This window comes from Tupaia chinensis, unplaced genomic scaffold, assembly GCF_000334495.1.
Source record: "Tupaia chinensis unplaced genomic scaffold, TupChi_1.0 Scaffold000017_1, whole genome shotgun sequence".
Taxonomy (NCBI): Eukaryota; Metazoa; Chordata; class Mammalia; order Scandentia; family Tupaiidae; genus Tupaia; species Tupaia belangeri.
Window position 1 is genome coordinate 2,594,313 of NW_006159447.1, and position 19,702 is coordinate 2,614,014.

The following is a 19,702-nucleotide window of genomic DNA, read 5'->3' on the forward strand; positions in this document are numbered from 1 at the left end:
TGTCCTGGTCAAAAGTGCAGATCATAGTGCTGGCTTGCTATCCTTTCAATGTGGATAACTTTTTAACTAACAATAATGTATTTCCTGATCCAAGGTAAGCTATGAATGATCAAATCTCATGCTTCAGGCTACGAAGTAATTACTGCAGAGAACAGTTCCCTTGCCTATGTTGACAGAGAGCGATGGAGAGCAAGAGAGGCAGCAGGACAGGGAACAGCAAGAAAGAGAGCAGGAATTTGAGAACCACAATACACACTGTGCAAACCACCTTCTCTCCCTAGAACACTCATGGAGCGACTCCACATTCCCAGTCAAGGGCTAAGACTGAAGCAGAGATGGTATAGCTTTAGCTCCAGCATACAAAGTGCTCCAATTCCTGTCAGTCCCTTCGAGGTCTTCTCTTTACTTGCCAAAATAAACCTCCTTCATGTAAGTAAAACCAAGTATTGTTCTGTTAAGTTAATATAAAGAATGGAATACAATGCTTGTGTTTGTTAGTATCTGACAGTTTCAATCCTGTGTTAGTACTTGAGACTTTTCTAAGCAATAGAAGCCTGGTACAAGTGCTATTATTAAATGAATTGAAACAAATTCACAGAGTGCAGGCACTATGCCTAGTGGCATTGACTCATAGCCTGTGCTTAACTTGTATTTACTATATTAATCATGGTTATATTACATATTAATTCTTTGCGAAAATGTGACAATTATAAGCTTAACTAACAGTAGCAACAGTGCCCTAAATAAGTTAAAAAAAAAAAGTTGGCAGAACTGAAAGCATAAATAGATCATTTAACAATAACAGTTGGAGAGTCAATACCTCAGTTTTAATATCAATAGTAGAAAAACTAGGTAAAGAATCAACAATGAAACAGAACATGAACTAGAAACTAAAATGTGAATGAGAACTAAAAACTAACTAGACATAACAGACATGTATAGAACTTGCCACCAAACAAAAGAATAGACATTCTTCTTGAGTATACTTTGAACGTTCTCCAGGGTAGACCATATGCTAGGCCATAAAATAGGCCTTAATAAGTTTGAAGTTACTGAAATGATAGAAAGTGTATTTTCTTAACCACAGTGGAATGAAGCTAGAGATCATTAATGCAAAGAAAGTTCGGATATTTACAATATGTGACAATAAGATGATACACTCCTAAATAATCAAGGGGTTAAAATTAATCATAAAGGCAATTAGAAAGTACCTGAGATGAATGAAAAAATTATGACACAAATGTCCAATTTACAATATCCAATAACTCTACTCTGTTTTATATCCAAGAGAATTGATATGTATATCCATAGCGAAATCTGTTAAAATGCTCACAGAAATATTATTCATAAAAGACACAAAGTGAACACAACACAAATGTTCATTACTGATGAATGAATAAACAAAATTAGGCATATCCATATAATGGAATAGTATTCAGTCATACACACAAATAAAACAGTTATATTAGATGTTAATTCTAGATTGAATGTTGAAATAAGCCATTTGTGAAGGATATAGTGCATGACTTAACTTCAATGAAATGTCCAGAATAGGTAAACCATAGAGACAGAAAAGAGACCTGCGGGTTTCTGGGACTTGGCAAAGAAACGCTGGAGCAAATGAGGAGTGATTGCTATTGAATATGGATTTTTTTTCTCTGGGGCAAATAAAATTTTCTAAAAGCAATTGCAGGGCAAACTCCATGGTACAAGATTAATGCACTTCTCTAAAGAAGCCAGATCCCTCTGGGTGACCATGATTCAAATCTGTGACCTGGTCAGCCTAAAACATTCTGAGGAAGTAGATGACAAATTATGTTGAGTGTTGTGAGAAAAAAGAAAGAGGAGGGAGTTACAATGGGACAATAACGAGAGTAGACCTCTTTAAAAAACAAAGAAACAAAAAACTGGCTATATAGGGAAGAAAACACAACGTCATTAGGGGTTAGTACTAAAGAGAGTAGAGATACTAGGAGGTATAAGAAAAAAGATACAGAAAAATGGGGTTGGGGAAAAGAGTTGGCTGAGTAAGAGAAGAAATGGAATACAAAGATCCAAAGGGGATTACATATTGATATCATCACTCCAGTGATATGGGAAGGAAGAAATAAAGGACAAATATACTATCATTGAATTGCTCATGATCTAGCGGTTGCTGCTGGGCATCTCTAACCAGAAGACAAGGGAGAGAAAGGGTGTGACATGGAGACTCATCATGGGGGATGCTTCCACTCTCATTTTTCTCTGTTTCTCTCCCACCTCCCTCCTTAGTGGGCACATGTGTTTCCTAGAAAATTGAAAAAAAAAAAGAAAAAAAAAAGAAAAATTAGAAAGTTCTTAAAGTGGTGGTTCTGTAGCCTAGAGATTAAGGGAACTGTATCTCAGAGGACCAATCATGCTTTGACTCTCAGCCCCAGCAACTTCAAAACACACTAGCCATGCGTTTGTTCAAGCCCCAAATCTCCAGAGGATGGAAAAATGGAGAAGGTACGGTAGCATGACCATGCCCCATTGGGGGTGCTTCCTCCCCCCTCCTCATGTCTTTCTGCCTCTCTTTGTTGAGCATGTGCACCCTCTGGCAATTAAAGCAAAGAAAGTTTGTAAAAACTGGAGTAAAAGCACAACTTTATTTCAGTGCAAAAAATTTGAAATTCATGTATGAATCTTTCATCATATGCACTTGCCATGAAAATTTTGAAAATAAATACCATTTATAAACAAACTATGTAATTGATTAGATAAAGATATAAATATTTATCCTATATATAAAATTTAGCTTTAAGATGTCATAAAAACTATCAACTGTTTTTACTAGTGGATATCAAAATACTATGTCCAATTTAAATACAAACCCACCCATATTTCTAATTATGTATCTATTTGTCATTTTAATACCCATGAAGGTCAAGAGTTTAAAAATAGTTTTTTAAAAATACTTTGGATAAATTTTTATGTATTAAAAAATTAATGGGTAGAAATACATATTTGGAAAATGTTAGTTACACTGGGGAAGTTATAAAAACAAAAACACTGAGCTCATTAATGTTCAAATGGAGATGTGTTTGACTAGAGAAAGTTAATCACTACTCAACGTGGGAGGAGCCCTGAGACAGTTAAGACTGTGAAACAAATGCAATGTTTAGAAGAACATGATAGATAATTCTACTTAATGAGTACACAGCAGACTAATTATTGTAATGAAATATGTTTAATTAAAAAGAAGTCTGTGTTCTAACGATTGTACTGAGTATAAACCAGTTTGGAAAAAATCCCAAAGATTGCTAAAGACTATACATACAGAAACTTTCTCAAGGAGGGTAAGGATAGGCTGGGCGGGGGGGAAGGGGGAGTCTTCCAAAAGTTCATGAAAATTTATAAGCAATCATTCAGGGATTTCAAAATTGTTCATGCTGAAATAACCTTGTACTTTAGTTCCACTAACTTTGGAAGTATCCTCATGTATTTGATTATTTTTATTGTTTCCCCGAAGTTTGCTCTTTTTTTTTTCTGAGAATGAGAAAGAGAGAGAGAGAGACAACACCTGGAGATTCACCTCCAGGCTTCAGGCGTACCTAGAGAGGTCTCCAAACTTGAACTTGGCACCTTCTCATGTGGGATTTTTCTTGTAGAACCAGTGTTGACCGCTGTGCCACTGTCTGGGCCCCGTTTTAAAGTTAGTATTCTAGTTACTTCAGGCTCTTTTTAATGTCTCCTGCTTTCCTAAGGCAATGCCCAGTTGAATAAGAAAGGAGAAAGTATTTGGAAACAAAAGAAAGTTGTAGGAGAATCATTTTAATATGTTTTAATATGAATTAGGAGAAAATACATTTTAATACAAATTTGGGGAGAAAAGGAAAATTATAACAAGTTTTACTCAGGTAATTAGCACTAAAATTCATTCATGGAATCAAAGTGTCAATGACACCTACACAGGTCCAGTGTGTGGCAGAACTTGAAAATGACCTATAAAACATGCCTGTACATTCCGCTTCAGCCACCATTGATGCCTCAGTAGACAGAGAACACCTGCTGTAGCAAAGGAGAGTAGAAATGCAAGTTTTTCTGCCTCTAATTCCTATGTATGTGTAATTGTGTGTGTGTGTGTGTGTGTGCGCGTGCACATGCGCGTGTGCATGTGTGTTGGGATATAGTAGTGTTATCAGACATATCTTCAAGAGAATTTCAATGTGGGAGAATTCATAATTACTTATTTCATTTTCTGGGCTTATTGTCCCAAACCACCCACTTCTCTTGGCTTTTCCCAGGCAAATGCTGTGTGGGGGCTGACCTGAACAGCTCATGAGAGCCAATATTAAATTGAAAAAAATTTTTAATTTATCTCTCTATGTATGTATGTGTGCATGTGTGTGTGTGTGTATATACACACATATATATGTAAAATATGAGAGAGCACACATGCACGCTAATGACAGTGAAGAGAGAGCATGTATGAGCTTCCTCCAGTGGAGTCTGGTCCCTCTGTAATCTCTTCTATTCCGATTCTTTGTCCCGTCATGATCCAGTGTATATACTCACATGTCTGGTATATTTTTCAAGCCACCAGGATCAAGGCTTGAGTGCTGTTCAACCATGTGGGATCCACTTCCCTGTACAATGCTTAATCACTGCACTACGAGGCTGGCCTCTGCCAGATTTTTAAGTAACGTGTGAGCTGCTTATCACAAGGTAATTAAAATTTAAATTATGAAACCTCAAAGTACATAAATTATATTAAAAATGAAGGCAATAAATACTCAAACTCAACAACGTGTATTTACTTTATTTTTTTAATTATCCATGCTCTTGAGATTACCTGCATGTTTCATCTTTATCGAGTGGATATTGTATATACTACTGCACAGCTTTTCATAATTCCACCTTCAGTGACTTCATATTGGTAGCTTAAAATTGACCATAGTAGAAACATTTACATCACAGAATTCACTATGCATTACAAATTAAAGCTCCTAGGACCAGCGGATGGTGTAATGGTTACATTACTGGGCTCCCACATAGTTAACTGTAGTTCGAGTCCTAAACCTGGAGGCCTAAGACTCACACCGGGTGTGTATGTGTGCATGCGCAAAATCCCAAGAGGAGAATGGAGGAGAAGGGATTGCATCATGGCCATCCCCCCGGGGGGGGGGGTGATTTCTCATTTTCTGTCTCTCTGTCTCTCTCTCTGTCTCTCTGGCAAGCGCAGGCACCCTATAGTATAAAACCTCTCTTAAAAAAAACATACAAAACAAACAGAAAAAAAAATTAAGCTCCCTTCAACCCTAGATAGCTGCAAATGTTTGCAAGCACATCACTGAATAGAGCCTGTTATGGGGAGCTAAGTCATGGCATGTGGGTTCCACTGTAAGTTTGGAGAGTGGAACTTGAGCTTTGGCAGTTGCCGTAGGAGAAGAGTGATTGGATGTGAGTTTGTAAAAGAAATGGAACAAATGTGATCTCAGTGAACTGGCATTCTGAGAAAGCAGGCAGAGAAAAATCAAGAATTTGGTTAGGAGATGCTGAGAGGAGAATTTATTATAGGAAAGTCAACAAAAGCAGGATCATTTAAAAAAAAAAAAGACCGGTAAAGAAACCATAAAAGTTGATTCCACTGAGTGGACCAGCAGGTTTGTCAACTTGATACCTGGTATACACAGGAAAGAAGTATTTAAAGAGAGGGACAATAATTTCTACACTTACCTTATGTCACTTCACACAAAACATTGTTTTTCTAAAATTGCTTTTTTCCCTCTGTTCACAGCTTCAATCTTCAACACCTTATCTACATTAAAAAAGAAAGAAATTGGATTAAAACAATTTACACAGTTATGGTTTATATTCCTGGATACTAGGATGAATGTTACACACATGCATATGTTCATGTGCATGCACACACACACACATACATAAACACACATCTGCACACATACAGGTTGGCTAGAATAGTATGTAACAAGGGAAAACCAAAGAGAATTATTAGTAGCAATCTGTAGGTTTTAAGTCATTCATTCACTGTGGTCTGACCATGTATAGGACTCAGACAACTCTAAATCCTAAATTGTGAGTATTTTTTAAAAAGTTTTTGACTTAGGGTGTGTATGCTTGCTGGAGAGAGAGAGAGACAGAGATGGAGAGAAGGAAAGTGAGAAATCACCCAAGAGAGATGGTCACACTGCAATCCCTTCTCCTCCATTCTCCTCCTGGGATCTTGGGAACACAAGCACACGTACCCAGTGTGATTTTGGAATCAATGGTCTGCGACTTGAATCGCAGTCAGCTACTTGGGAGTCCAGCGACAGAACTTATGCCATCTGCTGGCCCCAGCTGTGAGTGTTTAAGCTGAATGACTAGGATCAGTCCCCTATACCCTGATGTCATCCCTGCTGTGATGTGGGATGAAGTACGTGGGTAAAAGCATGCCTTCTACTGTATTTTGCTAGTTTGGTATTCATGGATGGTGGGAAACAGCCTCTGTCCTGGGTGCTTGGGCCTAAGCTTTCTAGTTTCAGTATAGGATGCATCAAACTACAGCAGAAGTAGTAACATCAGTGTTTACAGTTGTGGATACATCATTCCCTCCCCTGGTATGATCATAGGTTGGAGTCTAAACTGTACATTTGAAGAAGACTGATCACTCTAAAAATTGGGACATAGCCAATGAATTAAACCAGGCCAGCTCCTTTTCTGAGAAGCAAGTCTGCAGAGGCTCACTCTTGGACAAGTATATCCTTATTTCTAATTGATAAGTGGCCTAGATTCTTCAAGAGATTCTTGGAATATAATATATGAGTTAATTAACACAGATTGATTAGTCTATTAGATATAAAGTTTAATAAATTTTATTTTTAAAAGCAAATTGTTCTCCTGCTGCTTTTCCCCTGTCTTAGAGAACACCTCATTCCCCTATCAGTTTCACCTTACAGACATCAGTTTCAACAACTTATAACCCATTGTATGAACACTTCCATGGGGATGACAAACATTTTTCCTCTAAGTGCCAGTTGCTGTAAAGAAACAGTACTAAGATTGGTTACTGATGTCCGTTACAAATATGAGGGTAATATGTGTCACACATCCCATATATTTGTCATTTTGCCTAACTTGCTGTTAAATTATTCTTCCATGACAATGGTTTTAGGTATCTATGTCCGTAAAAATCAAAATGAAAGACCAGTAGATTGCATAATTGTTACATCACTAGACTTCCACATAGTCGACCGTAGTGAGTCCTGTACCCCACTGCTTGAAACTCACACCAGACAATGTGTGTGTGTGTAAGCCCAAGATCCTGAGAGGAGACAAGGAGAAGGGATTGCAGCTTGGCCATCCCCCCCTTGGGGGTGATTTCTTGCCTCCTATCTCTCTGTCTCTTTCTGTCTCTCTGGTAAGCACACGTGCCTTATAGCAAAAATCTCTCTCCCCCACAAAAAAAAAAGAGCTAAACAATGGAATATTACCCAGTGTGAGAAATAAATGAGATGTTAAGACATAAAAAGACACTAAGAAAACAAATGCATGTTACTAAGTGAAAAAAGCAAGTTGGGGACATCTATATATTGTATGACTCCGACTATATGACATTCTGGAAAAGGCGAAACTATGGAGATGATAAAAAGCCCAGTGGATACCAGGGACTAGGAAGAAGAGGAGAGAACACAGGATTTTCGGGGTAGTGAAAACTACTCTGTATGGAAGTATGTCATGGATACAGGCCACACACCTTTGTCCAATCCCATCGGGTGTGCAATATCTAGTGAACCCTAGAGTGAACTATGGACTTTGGCTGATAGCATGTCAATATGGGTTCATTATAATAAATGTGTCACTCTGGTGGGGGGTGTTGGTAGTGGGGGAGGCTGTGTGTATTGGGGGGGGTATATGAAAAATCTCTGTACCTTCTGCTCAGTTTCATTGTAAACTTAAAATTGATCAAAAAAAGGCTTAAGAAAATAAAAATCCCCAAAGCTACTGATCCCTGCTATGATCTTTCCAAAGGCTATATCTTCACATATGACATAAATAGATTAAAATTAGAGTGCTGGCCACATTGATCCTTGGTAAATTTTCTAGTAAGTTCACTTTTGGTGTTTTTTAAATGTTATATATTCTTCATTTGATAGTTTACACAAACCACATTAAAATGTCTCTCAATAAGTAAAAGGCAATTTTTCAGGTACAGGAAGTTCTAATTAGATTAGCAGAGTTATGACCAAAAATATAAAGTTAGACGTCACTTCCTTATCTTCAACTCTTTGCCTTTAATGGGTTAATGAACACAAATTAATACACAGGTGAATCTGCTTCGTTTTGAGACACGAAGGGATTTCTTCAGCATTTATATATTCATAACCAATATATGCTTAAATAAAACTGAACTCAATAGTACAAATTCCCTGAGTAAAGTTGTGTTTCTACATATTTTTAATTAATTTATTTTTATGTGACAAAGAGCCCAGTGTAAAACTGACCATCTGAAATGTACTTTCTCTTGTAAAAGTGATAGCAGCACCTGCTCTTCTTGCCTTGTAAAGACCCGCACATTTTTCTTTATGTCACAGATTCAGTCTTTTTTTTTTTTTTCTTTTTTTAGAAAGTGAGAAGTCGTCCCCCAGAAGGAAGATGGCCACACAGCAGCACTCCTTCTCCTCCATTCTTCTCTTGGGTATCTTAGGCACGCATACTCGCATGTCCAGCATGAGTTTAAGCCACTGGGTCAGGACTCAAACCACGGTGGCCTACATAGGAGTCCAGTGACATAACCATTACACCATTTGTTGAACCCATCAAAGTCTGTTTCTATTGGATACGTCTAAGTCATCACCAAAAGAAAGAGTCAACATGGTATTTATTTCAGGAGTCATGTCAATGATGCATGCATGATTACTAATGACGTTCGGCATTTATGAAGTGCTTCCTACGTGTTAGGTGCTGTGATACGTTCCCTACATCAGTAGAATAACACTGCCTCCTTACAGAAATATGCTTAAAATGATGAGAGCAAATGATGTTCTGTGAAATGTGAAACTGGACTATTTCCCTCCCAGTTTAGTAAATGTTTTACCCTCCACCATGCATAGCAAAGTAAGTGAGAACCCATAAAATATTTATTACGTTATATTTGTGAGCAATCTACAGTTACGATCACATCTATTTCGTTTCACTTCACAGTAACCTTGAATGTGGGTAAAGACAGAATGATAAACCCCATTTTGTGGATGAGGAATGACTCTTAGGGAGGTTAAATATTTTGTTCAAGTTAAGCAACTCTTTCACATCAAAGCTTGTAAATTTACCTTCCCACGTCATTGTTTTCCTGTTGATTGTTTACACAGTTAAGTGCCATTTTGTTCTTCCCATGGACCCTGAATTATACTCTTTTCATTTTCAATCAACATATAGTAATTGTACTTATTAGTGGGGGCAATGTGATTTTTCATTACATGAATATAATGTGTAGTAATTAAATCAGGATAATTAGTGCACCCCTCATTGATCTCTGCCATTTACCATGATTTTGTGCTGGAAACATTCAAAATCCTCTATTTTAGTTACTCTGAGATATATAGAGTAAGTTATTACCTATATGCTAATTAATGTGTTTTGTAACACCAGAAATTGTTCTCATCTATTTCTAATTTTGGTTCCATTAATCATTAAATTATCTTTTTAAAGATCATTTTACCCCCTGCTCAAAACTTACACTGTGCATATAGACTCCTTCTAGTAAAATTTAAAATCTGGAGAACTAAATTTTCACTCAACTCCCTAGCCTGATCTCAAAGCACACAGATTTCACTCAATTTCTCACCACCAAGTTCCTTCTTGAATAAGGACTTCCACACACAGTCTTTCTTTGTTTGTGATTCCCTATCATTCCTCCACTCTTCAGTCAAACTAGCTTTATTCAGCCTTTGAGTCTGCGGTGAAGTCACTTAACTCACCAAAGGTTTCTCCAACTTCCTAGATGGAGGTTCTCTGTTACACACTCATACACTGTCCATATAAAGAGAACATTTCTCAAGGTCTTAATGGTTGTTCAGCATTTACACCAAGTCTTTATTTGGTCAATTTTCCAAAGTGCAACATATGGGGAAAGATAGAGGCCACGTTTCATCACAGAGGTCTAGAAGTAGATACTCATGTCCCCAGCTTTCTTTCAACTAGGTTGCAGGTTTAACAAATTAGATGCACATGCTTCCATCTTTGAGAATTTCAAGACTCGAAGAAGATTAGATAGAAGTGCATTTATGATGACAGAGCCTATGCCTACATTCGGTTTTAAGGGATCACAGAAATAGCAATGGTATTGGTGTTGGTGAAAGAAATCTTGATCCAGTTCTGTCCACAAAGGAGTGTAAGTCATAGATTTTTAAATTTACGTATAAGAAGTGTACACATATGTGGGATAAAATGCGATTTCTCAGTACAAGAATACAATGTGTATTGATCAAATTGGGTAGTTAGTATACCTACCATCTTAGCTATATGTCATTATTTTATGTTAGGAACATTCAAAATCTTCTTTATTAACTATTTCTGAAATATGCAAAAAATTGGTATTAACTATATTTATCCTATCGTATTTTATAATAGTAGAAATTATTTTCAAAATCTATCTGTGATTCTGTTTCTGTTAATCAACCTCCTTTTATCTCCTTCCCTCCATCCTTCCTAGCATATAGTAGTCATTTTTAAACTATTTGCAAATTCTAGACTTGAGTGACTAGTGACATTGAAAGTTATACCCTCACTAGTCTAGTTCTTTAGCTTAAGTTTGGGCATGACTTTGGCTACATATCTGCCCTTACTCCACTATCTGAGCTTGATTTCCCAAACTTCCTTCCAAGTTTATGAACTACTATATGTTCTTTCAATAAAGTATATTTCTGTTTCAATTTAGTTTCTGTTGCTTGCCACTTAGAACCCTGACTAATAAAAACATCCTTGCCTGGGGCCAGCAGGTTACATGATGGTTGGGGACACTGGACTCCCACATGGCCTATGGTGGTTTGAGTCCTGGAGCTGGCAGCTTGCATTCTCACTTTCTCTCTCTCTCTCTCTCTCTCTCTCTCTCTCTCTGGTGAGTGCATGTGCCCTATAGAAAAATTTAAAATAATAATAATAAAATTTAAAAATTAAATAATTCTTTAAAAATAGTCACACCCTTTAAAATATTACAACTTTAAATTTTTAAATACACCATATATGTATGCTGGGAAAATTCATTTTACAGAGGTTGAATGTATACTAAATAAGTAAATAAATAAAGTATGGGGAAACAAAACAAAACATGCTTTTGAAAAGTAGAATTTAAAAAAAAAAGAAAAGTAGAATTAAAAGATAAAAATAAATAGAAATCATTTTTTAAATAAAAAATAAACATTTTACTGCATCTTCAAATGAACCATAAACTTGATGAGACTAGACCTCTGCAGAAATCATTTTTTAAATAAAAAATAAACGTTTTATTGCATCTCCAAGTGAACCATAAACTTGATGAGACTAGACCTCTGTCAGGTGTGACACTGTGTCTCTAATGCCTATCACAGACTTGTAACATAGATACAAAACAAACTTGCTGAGTTAAAGATTAAGTATGAGCAAAGCACGGTGCCTAAATGACAAAGAGGGTATGGAGCAACAGGACATACAAAGGATAGATCTTCCATAGAAGAGTGATGTTTATAGTAATGAATTAATATGTAAGTGCAGACATGTTGAGCTTAAAGGGCATGTGCATTCCAGTTGTCAACCGGAAGCAGCAGTCTGAAATGAGAGAAAACAGACTTCTGGGTATAGATGAGGGAGTAAAGCAGATGATGCTATGGCCCTCAGGTTCCCTCGAAATCCCCCAAATCTCTTTACATCCTTTCTGTGCACCCTTCTTCTGACTTTGAGGTGGATCCCATCATCACCCGTGGCTCATTTTTGGAACACAATCTTGAGCTACTGAAAGCACATTGCCTGCATATGCAGAGAGCTGGAAGAGTCTGCAGTGTATGCCCACACCCCTGCCTTTCCTCCTTCTCCTTCTCAGTGACAGTTGGTGAAGAAGTAGGAAGGCCTTGTCTCAGACTGTGCAGCACTGAGAAGTAGTTTACATTCCAGCTTTCTGCAGGATCTGCTGACTTCTGCCTGCGATCAAGTGCCCTTGCCTAGCTTCCTCTCCTGTTTTACACCCTTTCCAAGCTCCTCAATAAGCACTTCTTAATGACTCACTTGCACATTAATCTGCATCTCGGGCCTCTGGGGGGGCCAGACTGAAGACAGGGAATTGTTGGGTAGTGTTGTTCAAGTCTTCTATATTTTCTCTGTTTTTTTCCTGCTTTTTTTTTTATCAATTATCGAGAGAGAGAAGTGAAGACATCTCTGATTCTAACTGTAGATTTCTGTATTTCTCCTTGCATTCAGTTATTATTGCATCATTATTTAAAAACTGCTGTAAGGTACATGCACACTTGAGAGTATTAAGCTCCCTCGTGTTTTAGTTTATGTCTGATCTTTCTCTCACACATATCAAACATTATTGTCTTTGAATTTAACAATTGTTTTACTATGTGCAAGTATTTACTAAATATTTTTTTCTTACTGTGGTAAAAATTTAACATAAATTTTACTATCTCGACCATTTTTAAGTGTACACTTCAGTAGTGTTACCAATACTCACATTGTTGTGAACCAAATCTCTGGAACTCTTTCATCTTGTGAACTAAAATTCTACACCCATTACACAGTAAATCCTCCTCCCCCCAGGACCTGGCAACCATTCTTCTACTTTCTTTTTCTATTAATTTAGTCACAATGTTTTTAATTCCTGGAGGGCAACTGTGTTTTCCAAAAAGAGCGGGGGGGAAGAAAAGAAAAAGAAATGGGAAAGAAAGTCCCTTCAATGGTGCAGGGCCAAGCATCTTTCAGAATTTTGGGCATGCATGCACAAACACCTAGCATGCTCTTCAAGCTGCTATGGCTAGGTCTTGAACTATGATTGGTGATGCAATATCCAGCTTCCTAAAATACTGTGCTATGGTGCCAGCCCTGAAGCTGACTACTTAATATACCTCACATAACTGGTATCGCACAATGTTTGTTCTTTTCTGACTGGTTTATTTCACTTATCATGAATTCCTGAAAGTTCATCCATGTTGTAACATGCAATGAGATGTCATCCCGTTTTTATTTTTAAAAATTTATTTAGTTTTATCTATCATTATTATTTTTAAAAGAATTATTTTATTTAAACTTATTTCTTTATGTATTTATTTTGACCAGAAAGGCACAGAGTGAGAGCTAGAGCGAGAGGGAAAGTGAGAAAGCTAGCTGCCAGTTCCAGGATTTGAACCACAGTCGAACATGTGGGAGTCTAGAGCCCTTAATCGCCATGCCACCTGCTGACCCCCATTATTACTGTATTTTACTTTGCTCCAGGGCACACACACTCACCAGAGGGAGAGCGAGAGCATGAGAGAGAAAGTGAGAAACGAGCCACCAGGTTTGGGACTTGAACTGAACTACAGTTGGTCATGTGGGAGAGTCCAGTGCCTTAACCACCATACCACTAGCTGGTCCAATTTCCTCCCTTTTCAAAACTGAATAACATCCCATTGTACGACTGTGTCTGTTAGGTGTATGTGTGTTTTTTTTTAGACAGGGTCTTGCTGTGTCATGATCCTCCTTCTTGCCTTAGCTTTCTGAGTAGCTGGGACTGCAAGTGTGCACGCACAGCTTTTCCGGATAGCAGGGAATCAAACCAGGCTTCCCATGTGGTTTTGCCCTGCTGAGTAGCATGCTTCTGGGCTAGGCCATATTGAATGTTTATTTGATATTTTGTTTTACCTTTTCATCCATTGATGGGCATCTAGTTTGTTTTCACACCTTGATGGTGCACAAATATCTCTCGGAGATCCTGCTTCCAGTTCTTTTGGATGTAGACCCAAAAATGGGATTGATGAATCATACGGTAGTTCTATTTTTGATATTTTGAAGAAACTTTATATTTTTTCCCATAGTGAGGCATCATTTAAAATCCTACAAGCAGCACACAAGCATTCTAATTTTGCTGCATACTTACCAACACTTGCTATTTTTTTGTTGTTTTATTTTGTTTTTAATATTAGCCTACAACTACTGGGTATGAGGTGATAGCTCATTGTGATTTTAATTTATATTTCTCTGACATTTAGTGAGTACCTTTTCATGATTAGCTTAGTATCTTTTTATATGCATGATGGCCATTTTTGTCTGATCTTTAAAGTAATGTTTAGGGAATTTACACTTAATAGGATTATTACTATACTTAGGTTTACTAGTATCATTTATTTATTTTTTGTTTCTTTTTTCTTCTTTGTATGACTTCTTTTGGATTAATTGTGTATTCTTATGATTCCTTTAGATTTCTTTTGTTAGTTTATTGCTCTATTTTTTAAGATGTCAAATACATTTATACTAACTGCCTTAATGGTCTTTTCAATACAGTCATCTGTGTGATTTCTGGGTCTGTTTTTAGTGATTGCTTTTTCTTCAATATGCATCATATTTCCTGCTTCTCTGTATGGCTGTTAATTTTTAATTGGATTTGAGACATTATGAATCTTATCTTGTTGATTGCTGGACATTTTGTTTCATATAATATTCTTGAGCCCTGTTCAATGATTCAGTTGAGTTATTTAAACTTTTCAGTGCATTTTATAACTCTCTGCAAGGAAGAACCAGAGCAGCCTTTTGTCTGAGGCTTATTTTGCCCCAGTACGAGGAAATACCTTTCCAAACAGTCTATCCAGTGCTCCATTAGTTAGAAGATTTTCCCACTCTTGATGGTGAAAACATTAACTATTTATGGCCCTGTATGAATTCTTGGGGTTGTTTCTTTGCACCTCTGGAATGCTTCTCGCATGGCCTTGGGTAAGCTGTACACCTTCATGAGATGACCAGCACTCAGCCGAGGGTTTCAGGGGGAACCTTTGCTAACCTCCCAGTCTTTATCTGTATGCAACTCTTTCCTCTTTAGAAAGTTCATCCTGTACCTTCTACCTCTCTTATAAGATTTCCAGCTTCACCACCTCAATCCATGGAGACTGCTGGCATCTATCAGGGTCTCTCTTCCCTCTGTTCTGGAAACTCCAAGCTAAAAATCATAGGGGTCTTTCTCATCTCCAAGTGATCACTGTCATACAATGCTGATGTTGCAAGGCCTGAAAGCCAGTTTTACACACATTATATGGGATTTTAGTTGTTTCACCCAAGAATAGTACATCTAGCTATTGTTATGCTATTGGGATGGAAATCAGGTATTGCTGTTTCTGATGATGAGGGAAACTTGCTCAGTTTCATACAGGGAGAAAGACTGAGTGAAAATTGCAAATTGAAGAGAGAGAAGAGAAAAAAATCAATAGATTTAAGTTTCTTAAGTAAATAGAAAGGGGAAATAATCAAAGCTGAGATGGAGCTCAACTTTGCATGGGGAAAGAAATAACCTCTACAGGAACAAAGGAGGGAAGTAATGGTGATGAAACAGAAATTTAAACGCAGCTTTCATTTGGTCAGCTGTACTATTTGAGCTCTTATTATTTACTGTGAATAAAGCTCAGCTACTTCCTGCAATGAAGGAGAAGGGATGCAGGAGGCTGAGGCTGAAGTGTGATTGCCACACTGTCTCCCCCACCTTCCCCCAAATCCTTTCTTTTTTGGAGAGGTTTTTGCTATAGGGCATGTGTGCTCGCCAGAAAGACAGAGAGAGACAAAGAGACAGAAAGCAATACCCGGGGGGTATGGCCACACCACAATCTCTTCTCCATTCTCCTCTAGGGATCCTGGGCATGCATGCACACACACCCGGTGTGAGTTTAAGCCACCAGGTCCAGGACTCGAGCCACGGTCGACTACGTGGGAGTCCAGCAACATAGCCATTACACTAACTGCTGGTCCCCCCAAATCCTCTTTCTAAATCCTTTTATCTCTAATCTTTTATTCTTGATGGAAGTGAGAGGTTTATAGATTGCCTAATGAGTTTTTAATCAGCCTGCAGTCATTTTGAAATTAAGAAAGGCCTCTAATAAGGGAAATCTGTTTGAGGAGTGGTCAGACGAGAAACTAGGAGTGGGTATTAAAAAGAAGACGAAGACGAAGACGAAGACGAAGATGAAGACGAAGATGAAGACGAAGAAGAAGAAGAAGAAGAAGAAGAAAGGAATCAAGAGGAATCAAGATAATTGTTCAAAGGAAAGCCATTGGCTGTGGTGAGATTGTAGTAGAAATGGTATTTGGTAACTACAAATATTGAGCTTGTTGAGACAGTTTGGTGTTGCTTGCTGACTGTCCCCTTGTAACCTGGCTGTAAAACTAAACTCCCTTCTCCAGCCTTTGCCTCTCATTTCACTGACCTTGAGAAGAAGCAGTTAGACTTTGTCAGTAACAAAGCCCCCTTTTGTTTTTAAGAGAGATTTTTGCTATAGGGAGGTTGTGCTTGCCAGAGAGAGACATAGAGAGAGAGAGCAAGAAGTCACCCCCTCCCGGATTTTGGGCATGCACACATGTGCCCAGTGTGAGTCTCAAAATGCCAGGTCTGGGACTAGAGCCATGGTGGACCACAAGGGAGTCCAGTGACATAACCATTACACCATCTGCTGATCCCACAAAACCCATTTTAAATCTTTTGGTGGTCTAGTTTGCAACTCACATTAGTATCTGATATCTATGATCTCATAGTGCCTCCACTAAACTTATTTTTAATATACTGTTAGACCAGACTAATAGATGTGAGACAAGTGAAAACACAGTTTCGATGCAATGAGGTTAATGTTTTTTATAAAGTATAGCAGGTGATGCGAACCCACTGGGATCGGGGCCCCGTGTAATCTTGAATAAGCACAGAAAGGCCAGAGTGTACTGTCCTTATGACTCAAAGGAGTTATCAGGAAATGGCTGTGAGGAATGAAGTGGTAAGAAGAAAGGACCTTCCTCGAGAGGGAGGAGAATGTGTAAAAGTTGGAGGCAAAAGAATTATTAGACTGTGAGTGGATCAATAAGTCTAGAGAGGTGAGGAAGCTTATCACCCACTCCAGAAATATCTTTAATGTACCCTAAAGTGCTTAGAATTGATCCTGAAAAAAGCAAAGACTCCTATAGGAACTTTTCACTTCTCGTTGTTTCTTACATTCATGAGAGAGAACAGGTACTCCTGAGAGTGAAAAGAAAAGAGACACAGGCACCTTGGACAGGGTCTCATCGTGCTGCAGTCCCCTTCCCCAGCCACTCAGCTTTCAGGATCTTGGGTGTACCTGATTTCAGGCCAACTCAGGATCTAAACTAGTAGTCAGCCATGTGGCTTCTAGCACGGCAGCAACACTGAGGCTGGGCCTACGGGGTTTTAAGCAGAGGAGTGACTGATGACATTTGTAAATCCAAGTCATTCTGATGACAGAACAGAGAATACAAGAAGAGGGAACGACACTTCGGAGTACTCATCGTGCGAAGAGAGAGCGGCCTGTGATGGAGCGAGAACAGTGGAAATGGTGAGAGGTGGATATATCCTGGAGAGTGAAATGGTAGAACCGCCAGAACCCAGTGACTGAGTAAACATGTGACATGAGAAAGAGGCATGAGGGGCAACACCCAGGTGTTTGTCTTGGATAACTGGATGGATGGCTGTGTTTTCAATGAAACAAGTATTACTGGTTAGATGTTCTAAAACTTCTTGTAAAGCAGGAGAAAGTAGGGAAGGTTGGAACAGTCTAGATTTGTTTTTCCTGATTGAGCGTGTTGTCTACCCGTGCCAGGCACAAGGGCTGGAAACATGCAGAAGCTATGGAATCATAACTAAGAAAAATGGGGGTAGGGGATAGAGAAAAATGACAACGGGGAACCTCTAAGGCCCAGCCAAGGTTGAACAACATGAATTAGTAGTGGAACCAAGGGCCATGGTTTTGACGTTCTTTCAGCAACCCCAGGCAGCATGACGGTAGAATCGGAGGGGGCATATCTAAAGAATATGCAGTTTTGAGGGTAAGTTTACAGCAAAGTGAAAGATGGAGGGCAGATCTGAAGAATATGCAGCCGTGAGGGTAAGTTTACAGCAAAGTGAAAGATGGGGAGGGAAAAGGGGACTAATAACAAGCATTACTAAAATGCCTTCCAATAAGCACAAATCAGATAAGGAAGCCAGGAGAGTCAGAATAAGGCCAATGAGAATATAGGAGTGGGTGAACGGCTGGAAGGCAGTGAGCTGAGAATGAAGAAGAGAAAGATGAATAGGAGGAATCAGCAACATCGATGTTCAAAGGCATGGCAGTAGCTTATTGCTAAGTCACAAAGTGGGTTCAGTTGCTGAGGATCTCTACAATAATTTCTTTGAAGTGGTCTTCCATTTGAACATTAAGAGCTTATTGAAAACTCTTAGGCAGAAATAAAATAAAACATAAAAATCATTCCCTGCCATTCCAGGTCTAACACAGAAAGGATTCATCAATCAAACAAATCAATGTAGAAAACTTTAAATTTCCTATTAAATAAATGTCACACATTGAATACCAGAAAGTGATGACTAAGAGGTGGAGAGGCTAGGCAGTATATACAAAAGGTTTCATCCACGCCCTGGTTTGTGGGGTTTTTTTTACTCTGATGCCACCACCACACCTATGAGTTTCGCTTATTAAAATAATAAAGAGGGAGAGTAACTAAATCTTGCTGATCACTGCATAGAGCGAACCGCAATTCCTCAAAGGCTAAACCTGACAGACAAGATCAAGAGTCAATGTAGAAAATGTCTGCTGAGGTTAGCTAATACTTTTTTCCAACCTGGTCTACAGGTACGTGTTAACGTGTAAGTTGGTTTTGCTCATCTTCAACTGATCTTTGAGAAAGTTTATCTCACCTTCTTTACTTCCCTTACAAAATATGACATTTAAAATCAAGATTGGAGTAGGGGGGTCCAAGCAGACTTGGAATCCCCCTTTTCAGAAATAATTTTAAGTGTTTAAAAGGTAACTACAAGAAGTAAGTTTCAGACAGGTGTAAAGGCTTTTGTGCATTATGGTATGTCCTTAGTGACACATGCGTGTGTAAAAGTCAGTAAAATAGCTGTTACCTTGCTAGTTACGATTTAAAGTGACATTATGCTAAACTCTTCACTGTCATTGCATCTGCACGCTATACGAAATAGATACCCTCATCCCATCTCAGAGAAGACCAGCGACGCGAACTAGCCAGTTACTTGCCCAGGACCACGGCCAGTAGGTGATGGAGCTGAGTTATCTGCCCGACTCGAACGCGCAGTGCTGAGAGTGGTGTCCTTACAATGTTCATGGAGTCCCGTGTAAAGTGCATGCTCTCCACTTTTTAGATGTCCCCGAAGACTGGATTTTACCTCCTGAGTCACAACCCCAAGACCTATCATCTCATCACCTTGAGGGAAGTGGGCGAGGGCCAGCCCTGAGTTGGGGACGACAGGTAGAGAGAACAGGTGACATCTGAGAGGCGGGGCAGAGCAGGCCTGGCGTTGAGAGGCTCTGGGAGCACAGGGCGCGGCCAAGCAAGGGAGCCAGGGCCGTGGTGCCCGCAGGGCCGCACCTGTGCACGTGACCCGCTCGGGCGCGGGGGACAGAGGCCGGCTCACCTGTGCCCACGTGACGGGGCGGGGCCTCGCCCGCCCGAGAACCGCGTGGCCACGCCCCCTCCGGCGCGGCTCGCCCAGACCTCGCGGACCCGAGCGGCG

At 39.0% G+C, this 19,702-nt stretch overlaps 1 long non-coding RNA gene across 1 annotated transcript; it reads right to left on the reverse strand.

Moving 5' to 3' along the window:
- Positions 1-3,617: 3,617 nt before the first annotated feature.
- Positions 3,618-19,392, reverse strand: LOC102496451 (uncharacterized). Its single transcript, XR_333207.3, has 3 exons — positions 19,285-19,392; positions 5,698-5,779; positions 3,618-3,720 (listed from the first exon to the last, which is right to left on the reverse strand). It is a non-coding gene; the product is annotated as an uncharacterized LOC102496451 (long non-coding RNA).
- Between the last annotated feature and the right edge of the window lie 310 nt (positions 19,393-19,702).